At 45.5% G+C, this 21,007-nt stretch overlaps 1 pseudogene; it reads left to right on the forward strand.

Annotated features, from left to right (window-relative positions):
• The window catches only part of LOC117487178, a 30,425-nt pseudogene that overhangs the window by 6,832 nt on the left and 2,586 nt on the right, over nucleotides 1–21,007 (forward strand).

Here is a 21,007-nt window from a genome sequence, read left to right on the forward strand (position 1 = left end):
CTTAAGTACAAGTACCTGAGTAAATGTACTTCCTACCTCTGAATTTACTGATATAATGTGATCATTTAATTTTCATTATTTTCAAATTCACGGTGTGAAAAAAAAATTCACATTTTAATAGCTAGTGATACCTGGATACTATAACTAATTTATAAAACAATTAAACAAGTTTGTGTGCTTCAACCCTTTTAGTCTTTTGTATTTAGCTATACATAACTCTAACCTTATAACAGATAAAGTATGCAATATTCCATCATGATATTGGTTGAAAAAAACACAATTAAATTTAGCATGTTTTGAATAATATTTTTAAAAATGTCTCTGTGAGACATACCCCTTTTGTATTCATTTAAAAAATAACAACAAATCAGTCTGAATCAAACAACCAATCAGTGTGTCTTTGTTGTTTTGTTGTATCAAGTTAATAGGTATTTATACTTCTTCCTTTATTCAGCGGTATTTTAGGCTACGACGAGTCAGAATGCATTCTCGGGTTTCATTAAAAACCTTACTTTACTTCTGTCACGTCCATTTTTAACTTGCATCAAGACATTCATATGTGTCCTCTAATACACTTGTGTCACTTTCTCTGTTGATTTATTGTTTTGTTTTATAGGAAGAGACCTGCAAAGACCCAGATAGACTTTATGATGATGGGGAGAAGAGTATCATCGGAGAACAGCTGGATCAACATCAGTCTACAGCCACGATAGGAAAACCACACACCTGTGACCAGTGTGAGAAGAGATTCAGGGACTCAAGCTCATTGAAGCACCACCAGAGAATCCACACTAGAGAAAAACCTTTCACCTGTGACCAGTGTGAGAAGAGCTTTAGCAGGTCAGACTCATTGAAGGTCCACCAGAGAATCCACACTGGAGAAAAACCTTTCACCTGTGACCAGTGTGAGAAGAGCTTTAGCCACTCAGGCGGTTTGAAGATTCACCTGCGAACCCACACTGGAGAAAAACCCTACTCCTGTGACCAGTGTGAGAAAGGTTATACCAGGTCAAGCTATTTGAAGATTCACAAGCGAACCCACACTGGAGAAAAGCCCTACTCCTGTGACCAGTGTGAGACAAGTTTCACGGACTCAAGCTCATTGAAGCGCCACAAGATAATCCACACTGGAGAAAAGCCATTCACCTGTGACCAGTGTGAGAAGAGCTTTAGCCAGTCAAGCAATTTGAAGATTCACAAGCGAACCCACACTGGAGAAAAGCCCTACTCCTGTGACCAGTGTGAGACAAGTTTCACGGACTCAAGCTCATTGAAGCGCCACAAGATAATCCACACTGGAGAAAAGCCATTCACCTGTGACCAGTGTGAGAAGAGCTTTAGCCAGTCAAGCAATTTGAAGATTCACAAGCGAACCCACACTGGAGAAAAACCCTACTCCTGTGACCAGTGTGAGAAAGGTTATACCAGGTCAAGCTATTTGAAGATTCACAAGCGAACCCACACTGGAGAAAAGCCCTACTCCTGTGACCAGTGTGAGACAAGTTTCACGGACTCAAGCTCATTGAAAGTCCACCAGAGAATCCACACTGGAGAAAAACCTTTCACCTGTGACCAGTGTGAGAAGAGTTTCAGGGACTCGGACTCATTGAAGCGCCACCAGATAAACCACTCCTTTAACCAGTGGAAGAAAGAGTTCAGTGACTCATACAGTGTGAAGCTCCACCAGCCTACCCAGCCTTGACACAACTCACTGTTAAAAGATGTTGTGTGGATTTTAAAAGTTGTTCAAATGTTCTCAATAATATTCAAATGCATGCACTTAAGTTGTCAACTTGTATTTTTTTCCACAGCAAAAACACACACAAAGCTCCCTAAAGAACAAGGCACCACAGTCACTTAAATGTAAAAATGTTATAAATATGTGGTAATTGAACAACAAGCTAAAGCCTACTGATTTCTAAAAGTGTGTGTATAGAGCCTATAGTCTCATATAAGCTAGATAGAGCGTCGCTTTGAACCATAAACTATTACCGTTGCTGACTGTACTCATTCAGGCCATTTTACCCTCAGAAAGAGGTTCCACAGGGGTCTATCCTTGGTCCATTCATGTTTACATTAGATGTTACATAACTTTTTCCAGTAGCCACACTTTCTCCTTCGACCTTTTCTCTGTTGGGGAGGTTTGTAAGGCTCTAAAGGGCCTAGACCCCAATAAATCAGCAGGCCCAGACGATCTCCCCCCTTGTTTCTTACGTCTAGCTGCAGATATTATAGCCCAACCAGTGTGTCATGTTTTTAATCTTTCTATAACAAACAATGTCATTCCAGATGTTTGGAAAACTGCAAATGTTCTCCCCTTATTGAAAGGTGGTGATTCCATGCTGATGAATAATTACAGACCAATTTCCAAGCTCTCTATTTTAGCTCAAGTACTTGAAAGGCTGGTGAATGATCAAATCAAAGAATATTTAAGCTTGAACAACATTCTATCTCCTCACCAGTCAGGCTTTAGGAAGCAGCACAGTACAGTAACGGCTGCTTTGAAAGTAGTGAATGACATTGTTGAAGGCTTGGACGCAAAGAGCTACTGTGCTGCCCTTTTTATAGACTTATCCAAGGCATTTGATACTGTGGACCATGGCATTTTATGCCAGAAGTTATCCCATATAGGCCTGTCTGACCAAGCTGTTGGTTGGTTTTCAAACTATCTTTCAAATTGCAAGCAATGTGTACAATTCAGCGGTCTCTCCTCAAGCTTTCTTATTGTGCCCAGAGGTGTTCCTCAAGGTTCGGTCTTGGGACCCACCCTGTTTACAATTTATATAAATGATGTGCATCAAAAATATTGATGCCTCTGTACATATATATGCAGATGATACTGATCTATACTGTTGTGCTAGCACTGCTGCCCTTGCATTTGAACGTCTGCAGTCTGCTTTTGACACTTTTCAGTCACACCTGTTCCACCTCAGGTTGGTGTTAAATTCAGACAAGACAAAAGTCATGTTGTTTTCCAAGAAGAAAAAGTTACCAACTGTTCTTCCCTGCATCATGTCTGCCCAGCATAACCCCATTGAAGCTGTTCACACCTACAGAAACTTGACTATTGACTATCTATCTATGACTACTAAGATTGACTATCTTTTAAGGAAACTGAAATTAAAACTGGGATTCTTTTTTAGAAACAAGGCCTGCTTCCCCACAAGTGCTAGGAAACGGCTTGTAGCTGCCACATGTTTCCCGCCCTTGGACTACGGGGATGTTGTGTACATGAACGCCTCAGCTCACTCCCTTTATCTGCTGGACGCTGTTTACCATGGGGCTCTGAGGTTCATAACCAACTGTAAACCCCTCACACACCATTGCACACACGATTAAACGTGATAGTATATAAAACCATGCTCGTATTGTTGTAGCAAACACTGTGGATGGTGGCTTAAAGCCCACCTCCGCTACGCGCCGTTCGTTAGATGAGCCTGGTTATATTTAATAAAGAAGGAATTCAAAACACCGGAATAAAGGTTATAACAATAATCTGATTTTACTGGTAAAAAACAAAACACGTATACAAGTTTACAGAGTACTCCGGACTTCCAGTTCTACCGCCGTGCAATACAGGTATTGGGACCAGTCAGTCAGAAACAGGAAGCATTTTACATGAAAAAACAACAGTATTCATATCCATATTTTGGGGCGGAGATGTGTTGACTTCTTCCTTCCCATTTTACTCCGAAGCGAAACAGAGAGTCCGTGGGGAGGAGCTGTGTGAGCTGCTCACTCCCCCATGTGTTTTTACTGGTTGGATTCACTTCTGGTCAGGTCCAATACAGCGAATCAGAGTTCTGGGAAAAAGTATGTTTTCTTCTGAGCAGAGCGTGAGATTCGGAAGTACACAAGGACAGAGTCAATCTTATCTCTGCACCTGTATTCACTCCTTTACTTTCCAAGGAATATTTCACACAAACTATTCTTTCCCAGACAACCAAACATTGTACACAGATATATTGATGCCCAGAAAGGACCTTGAAAAGAATATGTGTGTGTGCTGGTGGGAGGAGGTGTATGTGTGTGTAGGGATATCTGGGTCAGTGAGTTGTAAGTGAGAAAGACAATATATATATATGGGATTACTTAAAACAGTTCAAACAATACATGTTAACTAAAATACAATTCAAAATAATACATGTTTACTTCAATACAGTTTAGAACCATATCTGTTTACTTTAATCCCTCTTTTGATCTCACCTCACGAGATCAACATATACACAGCATTTGAAACATAACCACTGTCATTCTTTTCTACTGTGTCTGTCCCAACATTTATATAAATCCATCAGAAGCTGGGATTCAGAGCACTTTAAACCTTTAGGAACAGTCCACCATAACAACTTCTTATGACAGTGGAGGGAGACCAAAATATGTTAAAAATATTCGTCCTTGTCGGCTGAGTCATCGTACTCTTCCCCCTCCGACGCGTAAGCCAACAAGGGCATTTGGTACAAAGGGGAAGGGGCAGCTTTTCTCTCAATGGTGGAACTGATGACTGTAACACACAATGAGCGGATACAAGGCACACAACAACAACCACATGTCACTAAAATGGCAATAAAAGTAGCCACAGAAATTAGAAGACTGTTGGGGTGAGGCAGACATATTTAGCGAGACCTGAGTATGATTTGTCAGAGTTGGAACATGGGGCGATTGCGCACAGATCTATGTCCACTATTCCGTCGCTACCTTCTTGGAGAGTCAAGGTTCTTTTTGGAGACATAAGGCTCGCTACTCTAGTCCCTCTTTTGGTCCTTACTATCTCTTCCTCTGGGGCGGGAGTTGGAGAAAGCACATCATTAGTTTTACAGACAATGAAAATTATCGTTACCATAATGGTAAGTAGGAGGCCCAGGCCCGCTACCATTCTCCAGTGCCCGTACAAATTATGCTGTTAGCTCCAATTCTTCTGGTATCTTTAAACCGTATATTACCAATGGTCAAAGCGATCGTACCTTGGTTCCCCAGAATACAAAACGTGCCCCCTGAGGGAGATTGAGACCCAGATATGCCAAAACCCTCTTGAATACGAGGAGTATGTAAATAGACATCTACCCTCGTCCAGATGTTGAGTAATGATAAAAGGGCCTATTTGGAAAGTAAAACAGGATTTACTCCCAACTTGGTTAGTGATTGATTTTGGGCTATAGGTTTTAAATGGTAAATGCGGGTTCCCACATATATCAGTAGTCTTCCAGCAACTGATCCAAGTTAGCAGGGGTGAGGGAGATACCCGGGTTTTATTATCTATCTCACGGAGGTTTTCTAAGCGCCTCTGAAAGGTACTTGTGTTGCTCGGAGTCTGAAGAGAGATTCCTGTGTCTGCCCCAAAAGAACCCTTCAACATTTCCTGGAACCTTTAACACATAGTTCTGTAGAATAAAAATAAACAAATCCCCTTAAACAATGGGCAAAAAATATACAAATCCCTTAAATTATGGGATAAATCAAAGTCCCTCAAATTATGGGATAATAAAGCAAAGTCCAAAGTTCCTCAAAAAATGGATTGTTAAAACAAAGTTCCACACCGGCTATATCAACCTGTTTCAGCGGGAAGTGGAGTCCCCTGTGCCGTCTTGGTTTGCCGTGTCTTTCTCCCCCCCAGCCCGCTGACGGCGGCTTCTGGGCTGCCTGCTAGAGAGATGTCTTCTGGATTCTCCTCCTCCGGCCCGCTGATGGCGGCTTCTGGGTCGATGCTGGAGAGATGTCTTCCCGATCCTCCTCCTCCGGCCCGCTGATGGCGGCTTCCGGGTCGATGCTGGAGAGATGTCTTCCCGATCCTCCTCCTCCGGCCCGCTGATGGCGGCTTCCGGGTCGATGCTGGAGAGATGTCTTCCCGATCCTCCTCCTCCGGCCCGCTGATGGCGGCTTCCGGGTCGATGCTGGAGAGATGTCTTCCCGATCCTCCTCCTCCGGCCCGCTGATGGCGGCTTCCGGGTCGATGCTGGAGAGATGTCCTCCCGATCCTCCTCCTCCGGTCAGCTGATGACGCCTTCTGGGTCGACTTCCTTGACGAGGGCCAGATCTGTCCTGATGTCGTCTAGGGTCCTCACAGGTGTTTTCCCGACCGCACACTGGCTCCAGTGGTACCAGTTGTCTCCCTTTCCTTCTAGGCGGACGGCATGGGAGGTCCTTTGGGTCACTCGGTAGGGGCCGGAAAACCTGGGGTTGAGCCACTTAGGCCTGATGACTTTCAGCCAGACGAACTCTGCTGTGTTGGCCTCGTGTTTCTCGGGTCCCCCTTTGGCATCAGCAACCTGTGTGGAGAAGTCTCATACCAAGCCCTTAAGTTGCTGGAAATATGGTTTTGAACTCATCTCTTCTACTTCTTTAGTGTTTATTGGTGGTTGGCAAACCAACTTGTAGGTGCATTACCGCCACCAACTAGACTGGAGTGTGGACAAGAGACTATGCAGAAAACAATAAACAAAAGAAATAAAACAAATCCAAACAAAAAACAAACAAGCAAACAAAACAAAACAAAAAAAAAAAAGTCTAGATTATTTTAAATGTATCAATTTCTCTTAAAGCGAGACACCCCAGGTGAATAGGGTACTTTTTTTAACTTAAAGATATCAGCTAGACATTTCTCCAGTTAATTACTTACAATAAGGCAAATGTTTTTTGTATTACAAGTTTTCTGAAATAGCATGTTTAAATATGCAAATGACTATTATCTTGTGAAATATGCGCATATTTTAACACATTTCAGGAATCGAAATCTGAACTTTGGATAAAGCCAGGATCAAAATTATTGTTTCATTTTGTAGTCATATTAGTATCTAAGGCTTTTACAGAAGGGATTTTGGATATCTCTTTTTATCACTCCATAAATCAGAAAATACTGTCAACAGCCCAAAAATATCAATTTTCACAATGTTTTTAGGTATAAAATGTTATATAATTCAGGCTATGAATGATATATGACCAAACCCTTCTGTAAAAGCCTTCATAATATTGATAGGAATATAACTGGAAGGTTTGGTGTATGTAACTGCTACTGAAGTGGAAATTTCGAACTCAGAGTAGGAGAAAAAACTCATTTTGAGAAAACGACCTTTAAAGATTGCAGTGTGACGCTAGCTAAACCCTCCTGTTATCTGGATGATAGCTTGCGCATCGACGCACTCCGTGAAGGTATTTCATGTTTGGGGTCATTTGTTTTTTGTATAACCTTGCTTTGTGCAAGTGGCAATTGTTGTCGTATTCTCTGTGAACGTTTTTTTCGCCGTTATTTTGCCATTTTCAGATTTAAATTTCTAGCGGAAAGCTAACCAGGAAGTGCTTTAGCACACCACGTGACGCATCTGAACGAATCACGTTGTCAGAAATTGACACCAGCCAATGAGATTTCGTTTCTTGGTTTAAGACCCCTTTGCACTTTCACGATTGGTTGCTGATACAAAGGAAATGACCATATTTGGATCCGATGAGATTGTGCAGGAGAAACGGAGCTTTCCAACGATACCTCTGATGACATGGTCCAAACAGCGGTCGCGGTATTTTATGTTACGTTAGAAAGCTAACTTTTGGTGAATTTAGGAGAAATCTACAGACGCAAATAGACAAACTATAGTAAAATAAACACTTAAATGTGTATTTTGTACGTTTTCCTTCCGAAAGAAAACATGTTATGGAATCAAAATAGCACAAAATCTCAAAATTGACCAGTGCAGGAAAAACTATGTTTTTGCCTGCCGTGTCTCGCCTTAAAAACGTAATAATCTCACATACATCAGTATTGACCTACATCCCCCCTTTTTCTGAAATAGAATGCAGTTAACGGTGTTCTCATTTTCAGAAATATCGAGCCTTATATATCAGTTATTAAATATCAGTTATATATTATATATTATTATTACTTATATATCAGTCATTAAATATCAGCCTTCTTCCGGTCCCCCAGTTTGATCCCACTAACGATCAATCTCTCTGTCTGCCCCCACTGTTCTCGTAGACTCCCTGGTACTGGCACGCCTAGTTGTTGTTCTTCTCGTTCAAATTCTAAATATAATATAATATACAATATGTCCAGCAGATGGAGCCAAACCTTAATTTACCATTAGTCTCTGTTTGTTTTTTGCCACATCCTGTTGGCCACCAGATGGTAGCACCTGACCAGGAATGAGCTTCACTTCAGCCACAAATACTTCTGACTCCCCTTTTTTTTTTATTCCACTGAAAATCAATCTCTCAGTCTGTTCCCATTGCTCGCGGAAGCTTCCGGGAATTGGAACGCCTAAATCACTTTTTTTCAAACTCTCCTTCCATGATTGACTTCGTTTCTATTATCTGACTAGGTTGATATGTGTTCGCTTGTATTTATTTAATATACTGGACAATTCTTGTCAAATATTGTTACACACCCTGTTCGCCAACAGAGGGCAGCAGCTGACCACGAATGAGCTTCCCCTCTCTGGTGGAGTTCAGCACAGCTTATCTCCACTCAACTACTTCAGCTGTTTTCCTTTCAATTATTACACAGATTTTACGTACTATCTGAGTTCTATCTCCGTGTACTACTTCTTTTCTAAGTATGTACTGTGTACAGAGTGGTGTTCTTAAATTATGTTTGCAGTTTTACATATATTTATCCCCGTACAGTCAGGCAGATTTTTATTGTGCGATGTATATTTCAACAGATAGCGTGACTTCCTGAAGCAAGCTTCTACAACCCCCTTTCGGCGGCTGCGGCTTCAGGCAAGGAGTCGGAACCCAGTCAACAAAATCTCTTTATCATCACGTTTAATGAGCCTGATTAACCCCACAGCAAGAGTTGTGATGAGATTCGGTCGTTCCAAATGGTTAGTTGGAAGTCGCGTATCTGTCCTCTCGTATCACCCACATATAACAATTCTAGCAATTTTCAAAGAGGGATTGCCCACTCGATTGTTATTCAATATGAAGTTCTTTATAACAACCTTTTACCCACGAGGTAACCGCATAATCCTTACTTGATTTGCGGGGATTTTAACCCATCTGTTTTTTACGTCCTTGCAGTCTACACATTTAAAGCACTAACAAGGTAACCGTATAATCTTTACTTGATTTACGGGGATTTTAACCCATCTGTTTTTTACGTCCTTGCAGTCTTTCTTTAGTGAATTAAGGCACGGGACTTAGCTACCCGCCTCTTACAAACACGTTATAACTTATAATTCTCTTTGTGCCTTAGGTACAGGAATGCTCTACCTGACTCTAAGCACTTTCCCAACTAGAATATGTATTGTATTTCTTACCGTGACTAAGAACACTGAGAACGCCGCTGACAACTCTAAAATGTTGTAGTATAATCAATCACAGATTTTTGGTAGTCAAAACAGGTGTCTGCTCACGTTTTGTATATCGCACGCTTGTTTTAGTTGTCAGCGGTGTCGAGGTGTCCTCCCCTGGACTGAATTCCGTCCGCTGGCTGTCGGTGTTCCTTTCTAGAGACCAGCACTCATCACGTCGCAGGTCACCATAATTGTTGTAGCAAACACTGTGGATGGTGGCTTAAAGCCCACCTCCGCTACGCGCCGTTCGTTAGATGAGCCTGGTTATATTTAATAAAGAAGGAATTCAAAACACAGGAATAAAGGTTATAACAATAATCAGATTTTACTGGTAAAAAACAAAACACGTATACAAGTTTACAGAGTACTCCGGACTTCCAGTTCTACCCGCCGTGCAATACAGGTATTGGGACCAGCCAGTCAGAAACAGGAAGCATTTTACATGAAAAAACAACAGTATTCATATCCATATTTTGGGGCGGAGATGTGTTGACTCCTTCCTTCCCATTTTACTCTGAAGCGAATCAGAGAGTCCGTGGGGAGGAGCTGTGTGAGCTGCTCACTCCCCCAGGTGTTTTTACTGGTTGGATTCACTTCTGGTCAGGTCCAATACAGCAAATCAGAGTTCTGGGAAAAAGTATGTTTTCTTCTGAGCAGAGCGTGAGATTCGGAAGTACACAAGGACAGAGTCAATCTTATCTCTGCACCTGTATTCACTCCTTTACTTTCCCAAGGAATATTTCACACAAACTATTCTTTCCCAGACAACCAAACATTGTACACAGATATATTGATGCCCAGAAAGGACCTTGAAAAGAATATGTGTGTGTGCTGGTGGGAGGAGGTGTATGTGTGTGTAGGGATATCTGGGTCAGTGAGTTGTAAGTGAGAAAGACAATATATATATGGTATTACTTAAAACAGTTCAAACAATACATGTTCACTAAAATACAATTCAAAATAATACATGTTTACTTCAATACAGTTTAGAACCAGATCTGTTTACTTTAGTATCTACAACCTATAGAAATGCAAAACGGCGTCAGTTTAGACGTTATTCTGTCCTCCTGCTTACCGCATCATTTATGAGAAAACATTTCATAACATTAACACAACATATTCGAGGTGGTTTTAAATAACATATCCGTATTTATTTATTTCTCCAAGTTATGTTTTTGTGTGCACTGAGGAGTCTCAAACAGGCGTTTGTTTAATCATTTTAAGATTGGCTTTAATCAATGTTTGAAAATAAATTCTTCATATTTGATAAATGAGAGGTAACATTTTATTTATGGTATTATTTCCACATATTTCTCTCCATTCTTCCTTCTGCCATCGGTGTCGCAGTTTCTCGTCTCTCCCGTTTGTGTGCTTAGTGCGTACCATGGGTTAGAGTTTGCGTGGAGGACCGCACATTTTCACGTCAAGTTAGTATTTTATAAATCGCAAACATTGCGTAGAAACTGGCGTTCGCCATTTTTTGAGCGTATATCCCTTTATAAATGAGGCCCCAGAGCCCGACTGGTGATGCGTCATTGCGTCATCGTTTTGCGTCATGACGTAACCGTTTGCGTGCCTGCTTCATAAAGCCAAACCGCGCGGAAACCCCTCAAATCGACAACAACAACAATGGCCGATTGTATTGAAGCGCTACTCGTTTTGGTTTTGCTCTGTCGAAACTAAATGGAACAAATGGGACGACTTTACTCCCAACTTTACAGTCGTTATATGCTACATTCAAGACTTCTTTACAATCATCATCAACTTCAACGACGATTCGGTAGGAGAAAGAAGGTGAATATACGTCCTATTCGATGGCGTTAGAGCTAGCTGTTGTTCGCCTCTGCATGCGCCAAGCTCAAAATACCCAGCTTTGCAGCATTAATTACTATGGTATAACATTAACAACTGTTGCCCCTGCCCCTGCCCCCGCCTCCGACGTAAGCGTGACGTATGCGGTGCTTGCTTTCTAGACCGACAACTTTTGGGTGCTTGAAAAAAACCGGATTCCGGAGCTTATGCCCCTTTCACACCAACGCGTTTTCAGGGCCGGTGTTACCGAATAAAATGTGGGACGAATAACTGGTGATATTCTATAACGGTAGGCAGATGCATCAGGGGCGTGGCCTTTGTCGAATAACCAGGAAATACACATTTCGATCGCTTCTTCTGTCGTTTACATTCATCTTTTGGTATATTTGGTTGGATAGGAACACTTTGATGCACATTCAGTACCAGTGTGTGAGGTTGTGGTTGCGATGCCAATATCCGGACGCGTACAGCGAGGACTACAAAAAGACATGAGGTGACTGGGGATGTGTGTTCAAAACATTGCAAGCTTGAATAAATCATTTAAACCATTTATTTTTGCCAGACTTATTACTGAATATCATTCTTAATGTGATACCAAGTCCACCTGAGACCTGTGTATACCTTCAGACAGCCTCCAAGTGAAGCACACGTTGTTTACTCACAGTTTGAAAGCAGCGTGGAGAAGTCTTCAGCTGTGGAGCTGTGATCCGCCCAGGATAACTTGTGATACGACTTCTGTGGCTTATTCTTGTTGTCAGTCTTATATTTGTATCATATATCGTTATTAATATGATGTCGAGTTGATTTCAGACCCGTTTATACTTTCATACAGTCTGTTAGTGAAACGTACAGTCTGTCTGAGTTGTTTACACCCATCTCCAACGCAGCGTGGAGAGCTGTGGTAAACTGTGATCCGCTCAGATTAACCCCTTATCAAAACGGTATTCTGCACTTTGCCGCACTTATCCAGATAATATGTGACTGTTTACTTGGTTAACTTTCGTTATGTTTTATCTATTTCTGTGTAACTTGGTAATATTAATATTAATTTCTTGTTATTGTTACATTTCCATGACAGGTGATGATTATAGCTACTACATAACAAAACACATGGCCTGATTTGCATATTTGAACTTAATGTGTGCACTAGAATACATAATACGTAAAATGACCACTTATCACAACATTATAATGTATCTGATCTCGGTGGGTGGGTCTTAATGATAATCAGTCAGTAGGCCTATATACTATTTCAAAGCAAATGCCTACTATAATATTTATATTATATGGCTTAAAGTGTACATACATTCGCTCACATTATAAAAGATGGTCTGGTTGAATTGTTCTGTCTCTTTTAACAATGTTAATGTGACAAAATAAGCTGTGATTACTGAATACATCGTACTGATCCGTGGCACACTCATAACTCGCATGGCAAGAGGGATTTTTGCTATTGGGACTCGGGTTTGAGTCCAGCATTAACTTTTTTGTTATTTTACACTGAATAATATTTTTGAATAGAGGATTCAAAATATTGTTTGCCGAGAACACAATTAACGATCAAGCAGCATTTTAAATTCTAAATATCCCTGCACATGTAGCAATGACATTTCTGCTTCTATCTGCAAAACAAGTAAACAGTCACATTTTATCTGGATAAGTGCAGCAAAGTGCAGAATACCGTTTTGATCATCGATAAATGTGTGGTCTTTAATATTAAACATGATCGCTGGTTGATAGCCACAGAATACATCTGCCTACCGTTATAGAATATCACCAGTTGTTCGTCCCACATTTTATTCTGTAACACCGGCTCGGAGCTAGAGCCTGAAAAGTACCGGTTTTTCCTCTTCACACCGCAGCGGCGCCGCCTCTTAGCTCCGGAATCCGGTTCGTTTCCAGCTCCAAAAAATGGTCGGTCTAGAAGCAAGACTCCGGAGCTAATGCGGCTTTCACACCAGCGCTTTTCCCTTTCTAGCTCCTAGCTAGAGCTTTTCTGGTTCAGCTCCGGTTTCCCTTTTCTGCTCCCGCTCTGTTCACACCGCCCAGAGCTGCCGCTGCTGCGTCATGACGTCACCGTTTACATCGCTGATTTTCTCCCCAACGGAGCTCACAACAACAACAACAACAACAACAACAACAACGGGGGAGTTTATTCTCCCGTTAGCTCCGGGTTAGCTCACACGGCTCTAAAGTATTCACTGTCTGACTGTCACACAAGCAGCTGATACATATCCCCAGTTCCCCTTAAGTGAATGTGTGTCAGTCTGAATTGACACTGTTTGGCATCACAACGCTGTTATGAAAGTTTCTCTGGTATAACATGGGTGATGTTAGCATAGCAACCGAAGATAAACTGACTACTTGCTAAGCCGTTTTCTGCAGGCACATTTTACCGGCGTATTTTTCATTATGATTCTACTTGTGATAGTCGGATATGACAACCTGTGCAGCCCATGTATTGATTCCATCCGATAGCTGCTATAATAAAAAATAAAAACGTCTGCCTGCTCTCCACAATGATCAATAACAGCGAACGGATGGTCAAAGTAAGGTACAAATAAACAGAATCACACGAAGCCTGGTTAGTGTTGCCTGACTTTATAAAGTGTGTTTTATTTTTATAAGTGTGTGGTTGCCTTCTAGTCACTTTGCTCAGCGCTACTGCTTGTAGGCAGCCATGACGAGACTCTTCAGTCGACCCATGTTCAGGGGAGGTGGGTTTAGTTTCCTGCACGCCTCGACGTAAGAGAGGCGTAAGCGACGCCGCCTCTTAGCTCCGAAGCTCTTGCTTCTAGACCAACACTTTTTTGGAGCTGGAAGTGAACCGGATTCCGGAGCTAAGAGGCGGCGCCGCTGCGGTGTGAACAGGAAAAAACGGTACTTTTCAGGCTCTAGCTCCGAGCCGGCGCTGAAAACGCGTTGGTGTGAAAGGGGCATAATGCTGCGTTCACACCGGACGCGATGCGATGTTTGGGGGCGGCGCGATTACATGTAAAGTCAATGCAGAGACGCGGACATACGCAAATTCGCTCTGACGGCGAGCATGAAGCGGTGGACGCGGCGCGAATCACGCGATTGAGGCGATTGAACGGTGCCGCATTAAACGCGAGAGTTCAATTTTTTCAACTCGAGCGTCACATTCACGTGCCGCGTTTTCGCGAATGCCAATCAGCGGTGAGGATCTCAGCCTGCCGTCACTGACGTTCAACCACACAACATCAGCCGTTAGCAGTTAGCACACAGAGCTCACAGCTCCTCATATCTGTTCAGAAACTGGACAAAAGTTAAACAAGTACAAACCACAGACTGTCTGTGTCATGGCGAATACAGTCGCTGGTTTATTTATGTCTGTAGGCCGTTGATATGAGTGTGGAATGAGCATATACAACGTTAGCTTAGCCTGGTCGACCCGATCTTCATTCAGAAAACAAGCATTTTAAAAGGTTTTTCGCCTGCCGTCTTGTCTGCAGACTTGTCATGCATTAATTCATGGTTTTTACTAACCGGTATCAGTATGTTGTTACTTCGGCATCATTTAGAAACGTGTATTACAATTTAATCACGGTAAAATATGTTCATTTGTTGTAGTTGTAGCTCCCGAGCCTGCGCTTCTTGTTTGAATGATGCGAGTAAACACAGCTGGCAGCCGCGGTGAAACTCGAGCGTTTAGAGCGATGCGATAGGAGCGATTAGAGCGAAGCGATTAGAGCGAAGCGAATATTCGCATCGCGTCCGGTGTGAACGCAGCATAAGAGACGGCGGCGCTTACGTCTCTCTTACGTCGAGGCGTGCAGGAAACTAAACCCACCTCCCCTGAACATGGGTCGACTGAAGAGTCTTGTCATGCCTGCCTACAAGAAGTAGCGCTGAGCAAAGTGACTAGAAGGCAACCACACTTTATAAAGTCAGGCAACACTAACCAGGCTTCGTGTTACGGTTTTGTATTTATGTTTTCATTTTCCACCTTTTGTTTTGAAATGTTTTCCTCCTTGTGTCTTCTCTGTTCCTTCTTCCTGTGTTTGCCTTCCTGTCATTAGTTCCCCTGGTGTGTCTGATTGTCTGATTGTGTTCACCTGTTGCCCTTGTGTTTCTGCCTCTCTTACCCCAGCTGTGTCTTGTCTTGTGATTACCCCTCCCTGTATTTAGTCTTGTCTCTTCCTGTGTTCCCCTGTCGGTTCATTGTTGGTTTTTCCTGTCTTCCTCCATGTCAGTCACGGTTGTCTCTCCTGTCTCCCTCCATGTTGGTCACGGTCAGTTTTTTGTACAACCCATTTGTTTCATGCCTTGTTTTTGATCAGCTTTTAAAATAAAGCTCGCTTTTTGTTACGAGACCTGTTACCTTTTTTGATATTCTGCATTTGGGTCCTACCCTTCCACGCCATCCTAACAGAATGAACCGACCAGCTTTGGACTCAGCAGACTCGGATCGTTTTGCTCTACAGGCAGAATGTCTTGGGTACTCTCTGGAGTACATTTTTTATACCTGGAATGGCGCCTCTTCTAGACGTGGTAGAGAGGCTGCGTTGAAGGAGGCACATCAGGAGGTTGCTCGCCAGCCCTGGCTTAGGAGCATGTTGCCTGAGTGGCTACAACTTTTCACAAGTAGTCCTGAGGACTTGTCCGAAGCCTCTAACCCTTTCCTGGGGTATGACCAGGCCTGGGGAGGCCCACAGATCCTCCAAAGAATCTCTAGGAGACGCAAGACCAAGATTCCAGCCCGTGCTCCAGTGGTTCCAGCTCCATTCTCTGGCCCTTTTTTGGGATCCCGCCTGGCGTTTGGAGGTCCACGGAGCCTCCAGGGGGCCTCGGAGAAACGCAAGGTCGGGAGGCCGGCTCGTGGTCCAGTACCGGCCCACACAGCCATGGATCCGTGCACCAGTACCGGCCCACACAGCCATGCTTCCGTGCTCCATTACCTGGCTCACACAGCCAGGGTCCAGGCTTCTGTTCCGTGCCCAGCAGCCATAGTCACTGCTCCAGAACCGGACCTTACAGTCATGTTTCCGTGTTCCAGTGCCGGTCCACACAGTCATGGTACTGTGCTCCAGTACCATCCCACACAGCCATGGTTCCGTGTTCCGGTTCCGTGCCCAGCAGCCATGGTGCCTGCTCTAGTACCGGCCCACACAGCCATGGTTCCGGCTCCAGAACCGGCCCATACAGCCATGGTTCCGGCCCCAGTTCTGGCCCCAGCGGCCATGGTTCCGGCCCCAGCAGCCATGGTTCCGGCCCCTGTTCCGGTCCCAGCAGCCATGGTCCCGACTTCAGTTTCGGCTCCAGTACTGGCTCCCCGGCCGACGCCAGCCCCCCGTGTCCTGTCGGTGGTCCGGCCGACTCCAGCACCTCGTGTCCTGTCGGTGGTCCGGCCGACTCCAGCACCTCGTGTCCTGTCGGTGGTTCGGCCGACTCCAGCACCTCGTGTCCTGTCGGTGGTCCGGCCGACTCCGGCCCCCCGTGTTTTGTCAGTGGTTCGGCCCACTCCAGCCCCTCGTGTTCTGTCGGTGGTCCGGCCGACTCCAGCACCCCGTGTCCTGTTGGCTCTATGGCCGACGCCTACCCCATGTCCTGTGATGTTGGAGGTCCCGCCGACTACTCTTCTGCCGGGGGTCCTGCCAACCCTATGTCCTGTGCTGTTGGAGGTCCCGCCGACTACTCTCCTGCCGGGGGTCTTGCCAACTCCATGTCCTGTCCCATTGGGGGTCCCGCCGACTACTCTTCTGCCGGGGGTCTTGCCAATCCTATGTCCTGTCCCGTTGGGGGTCCCGCCGACTACTCTTCTGCCGGGGGTCCTGCCAACCCTATGTCCTGTGCCGTTGGAGGTCCCGCCGACTACTCTTCTGCCGGGGGTCCTGCCAACCCTATGTCCTGTGCCGTTGGAGGTCCCGCCGACTACTCTTCTGCCGGGGGTCTTGCCAATCCTATGTCCTGTCCCGTTGGGGGTCCCGCCGACTACTCTTCTGCCGGGGGTCCTGCCAACCCTATGTCCTGTGCTGTTGGAGGTCCCACCGACTACTCTCCTGCCGGGAGTCTTGCCAACTCCATGTCCTGTCCCATTGGGGGTCCCGCCGACTACTCTTCTGCCGGGGGTCTTGCCAATCCTATGTCCTGTCCCGTTGGGGGTCCCGCCGACTACTCTTCTGCCGGGGGTCCTGCCAACCCTATGTCCTGTGCCGTTGGAGGTCCCACCGACTACTCTTCTGCCGGGGGTCCTGCCAACCCTATGTCCTGTGCCGTTGGAGGTCCCGCCGACTACTCTTCTGCCGGGGGTCTTGCCAATCCTATGTCCTGTCCCGTTGGGGGTCCCGCCGACTACTCTTCTGCCGGGGGTCCTGCCAACCCTATGTCCTGTGCTGTTGGAGGTCCCACCGACTACTCTCCTGCCGGGAGTCTTGCCAACTCCATGTCCTGTCCCATTGGGGGTCCCGCCGACTACTCTTCTGCCGGGGGTCTTGCCAACCCTGTGTCATGTGCCGTTGGGGGTTCAGCTGTGGGTCCTGCCAACCCCATGTCCTGTCCCGTTGGGGGTCCCGCCAACTACTGCTCCGCCAGGTTTCCTGCCAACACCAGATCCTGTCCTGTTGGGGGTCCCGCCGACACCTGCTCCACCAGATTTCCTGCCTACATCATGTCCTGTTGGGGGTCCCGCCGACACCTGTCCCGCCGGGGGTCCTGCCAGCTCCATGTTCTGTTCTGTTGGGGGTCCCGCCGACACCTGTCCCGCCGGGGGTCCTGCCAACTCTGTGTCCTGTCCTGTTGGAGGTCCCGCCGACACCTGTTCCACCGGGGGTCCTGCCAACTCTGTGTCCTGTTCCGTTGGAGGTCCAGTCGACACCAGCCCTTGCTCCATCCGGGGTCCCATTGACACCAGTCCATGTCATGTCCAGGATCCCGTCTACGCCTGTTCCGTCGGCTCCGGTTCCTGTCTGGCCGACAACGGGTCCTGCCCGGCCTCCGGAGCTGTCCCGTCAGCGCCTTCCTGCCCGTCCTCCGGAGTTGTCCCGTCAGCACCTTCCTGCCCGGCCTCCGGAGCTGTCCCGTCGACGCCTTCTTGTTCGCCCTCGAGCCCGGCCCCCTGAGTGCCGGGGCCTTCGCCCTCGAGCTCGGCCCCCTGATTTCCCCAGCCGTGGCCTTCGCCCTCGAGCCCGGCCTCCTGACGCTTTCAGCCGCTGCCTTTGCTCTCATGCCCGGCCCCCTGAGTTCGCCCGCTGTGGTCTTCGCCCTTTTTTGAACTCTGCCTTGCCCCCGGGCCGTCCGCCCGAGACCCCCTCCTTGATCTCTGCCTTGCCCCCGGGCCGTCCGCCCGAGACCCCTTCCGGGTCCTCCGCTGTGCCCCTGGGCTGTCTCCTGTCTCCCTCCATGTTGGTCACGGTCAGTTTTTTGTACAACCCATTTGTTTCATGCCTTGTTTTTGATCAGCTTTTAAAATAAAGCTCGCTTTTTGTTACGAGACCTGTTACCTTTTTTGATATTCTGCATTTGGGTCCTACCCTTCCACGCCATCCTAACACTTCGTGGGATTCTGTTTATTTGTACCTTACTTTGACCATCCGTTCGCTGTTATTGATCATTGTGGAGAGCAGGCAGACGTTTTGTTTTGTATTATAGCAGCTATCGGATGGAATCGATACATGGGCTGCACAGGTTGTCATGTCCGACTATCACAAGTAGAATCATAATGAAAAATACGCCGGTAAAATGTGCCTGTAGAAAACGGCTTATGCCACAATAGGATAGCAATAGCAAGTAGTCAGTTTAGCTTCGGTTGCTATGCTAACATCACCCATGTTATACCAGATAAACTTTCATAACAGCGTTGTGATGCCAAACAGCGTCAATTCAGACTGACACACATTCACTTAAGGGGAACTGGGGATATGTATCAGCTGCTTGTGTGACAGTCAGACAGTGAATACTTTAGAGCGGCCGCTACCATGTGAGCTAACCCGGAGCTAACGGGAGAATAAACTCCCGTGGAAGAGCAGCCAGCACTGCAGCGGTCGGTAAATGCCGCTGAAACACATTAATAAACAATGAACCACGGCACTCTGGAGAAAAGTATAAGGTTGGAGAAGTCGTTATTTAATTTAATCTGGCTTCGTATGATTAAAAGCAACACGATCATCGACCCAACGCAGTCCCCCGTTGTTGTTGTGAGCGCCGTTGGGGAGAAAATCAGCAATGTAAACGGTAACGTCATGACGCGGCAGCACCATTCGGGCTCTGGGCGGTGTGAACAAAGCGGGAGCAGCAAAGGGAAACCGGAGCTGAACCAGAAAAGCTCTAGCACGGAGCTAGAATGGGAAAAGCGCTGGTGTGAAAGCCGCATTAGAGGCAGCTCCGCTGCGGTGTGAACAGGAAAGACTGGTGCTTTTCTACTGAAGCCAGTCCCCAACTCCGGGGACTTCCGGCCGGGGACTTCGGGTGGCAGTATACGCCGTGAAGTGGTTTGCGGCCTGCCAGTAAACCCAAAGCAGAAGAAGAAGAAGTGACGCCAGCGGCTTCATTTGCGTAATCTTCCCTCAGGGAACTTATTCCGGTGTGAATGCGATCGGCTCTTAGTTCCATGGGTGTACTAAGTGCTGGCACTAAGTGCGCGGCTAATTGAAACTACTTTCACACTACTTTCGCCGAAAACCCGCCGATGTTGTCAACATCGGCGGGTTTTTGGCCGAACAAGCGTCGGGTCGGCTGAAAAGACCCAACGGTGCGGGACACACCAATCCGATTAGGGCTGGGACTGAAATGGGACTGGGACTGGGACTGAAATGGGACTGGGACTGAAATGTATGTTTCTGTATGTATGTTTCTCTGCACAAGACTAACTTAGTGTCTTTATTTATACAGGGTTGCCAACTCTCACGCATCTGGCGTGTGACACACGCTTTCACTATCAATCTCACGCTCTCACGCTGCCCAAACTATTCTCACACCAAAAACAAGATGAACCGGCGATCGTTTTTGGTTGGTTATTTACAATGTTGAGTTGACAGCTGCTCAAGCTGTCGATCCGCTCCCTCCCCGCCCCCACCACTCTTAACAACGTCAACAGACAGCAGAGCAGTGGGAGCCGGTTGGTCAATCCCCGACCCGTATTGCGCATGCGCAGATCTAAGATCCAGTAGAAATGATAAAAAGTAAAAGTCTGCTGCTTATTGTTCTACTAGGCCAAAATAGAGTCAAAGAGTATATGAGAGAGAGTGCGTTAATTAATATATTTTGCAGTTTGGAGTATGTCTGTAGACTTGTTGGTGTCTGTGTGTTTCATGTATAGGCCTCTCACGATAATTAATTTTGTTGGATACATTTTCCCGGAAATTATTGCGATAAACGATAATATTGTCGGCACCGTTGTATGACCATTTTTGACCACTGACATAATGATCATATATAATAATAATTCAAGTACATCCTTTCAAACTGCTACTCACATCCTCGTGTAAATGGCAATTTATCGAGGTCAGAAAAGTTATCGAGTTCATTTTTATTTATAGTACGATAAGTCAATTAATTGCTTATCGCGACAGGCCTATGCACACAATAAAACAGTGGAAAAAAACATGTGTTTGACTTTCATTAGTGAATGAAACGTTGTGCCCTTTATAGTCTGTGTCCAATATTGTGTATTTGTGTATATATATGCTAAGGTCCCGCTACTGAAACGATAGCAGTCATTTAGTGCGCATATGTGTAATTAAACCCATGATATCAAAATCTCACTCCAGCCAGGTACCCAAAGTTGGCAACCCTGATTTATATTTGTAATATATAGCTTTACCTCATTTTAAAGCTGCATTTATTTAAAAAATGCACAAACTAAAGCACAACAAGATATGTCTCTATTATGTGTCAGATGTGCAAGTGTGTAACTGGATGGACTCCATCTCTCTTTGAGCTTTGTGGTAGTGATT

This window comes from Trematomus bernacchii, unplaced genomic scaffold (genome assembly GCF_902827165.1).
Source record: "Trematomus bernacchii unplaced genomic scaffold, fTreBer1.1, whole genome shotgun sequence".
Lineage (NCBI taxonomy): Eukaryota > Metazoa > Chordata > Actinopteri > Perciformes > Nototheniidae > Trematomus > Trematomus bernacchii.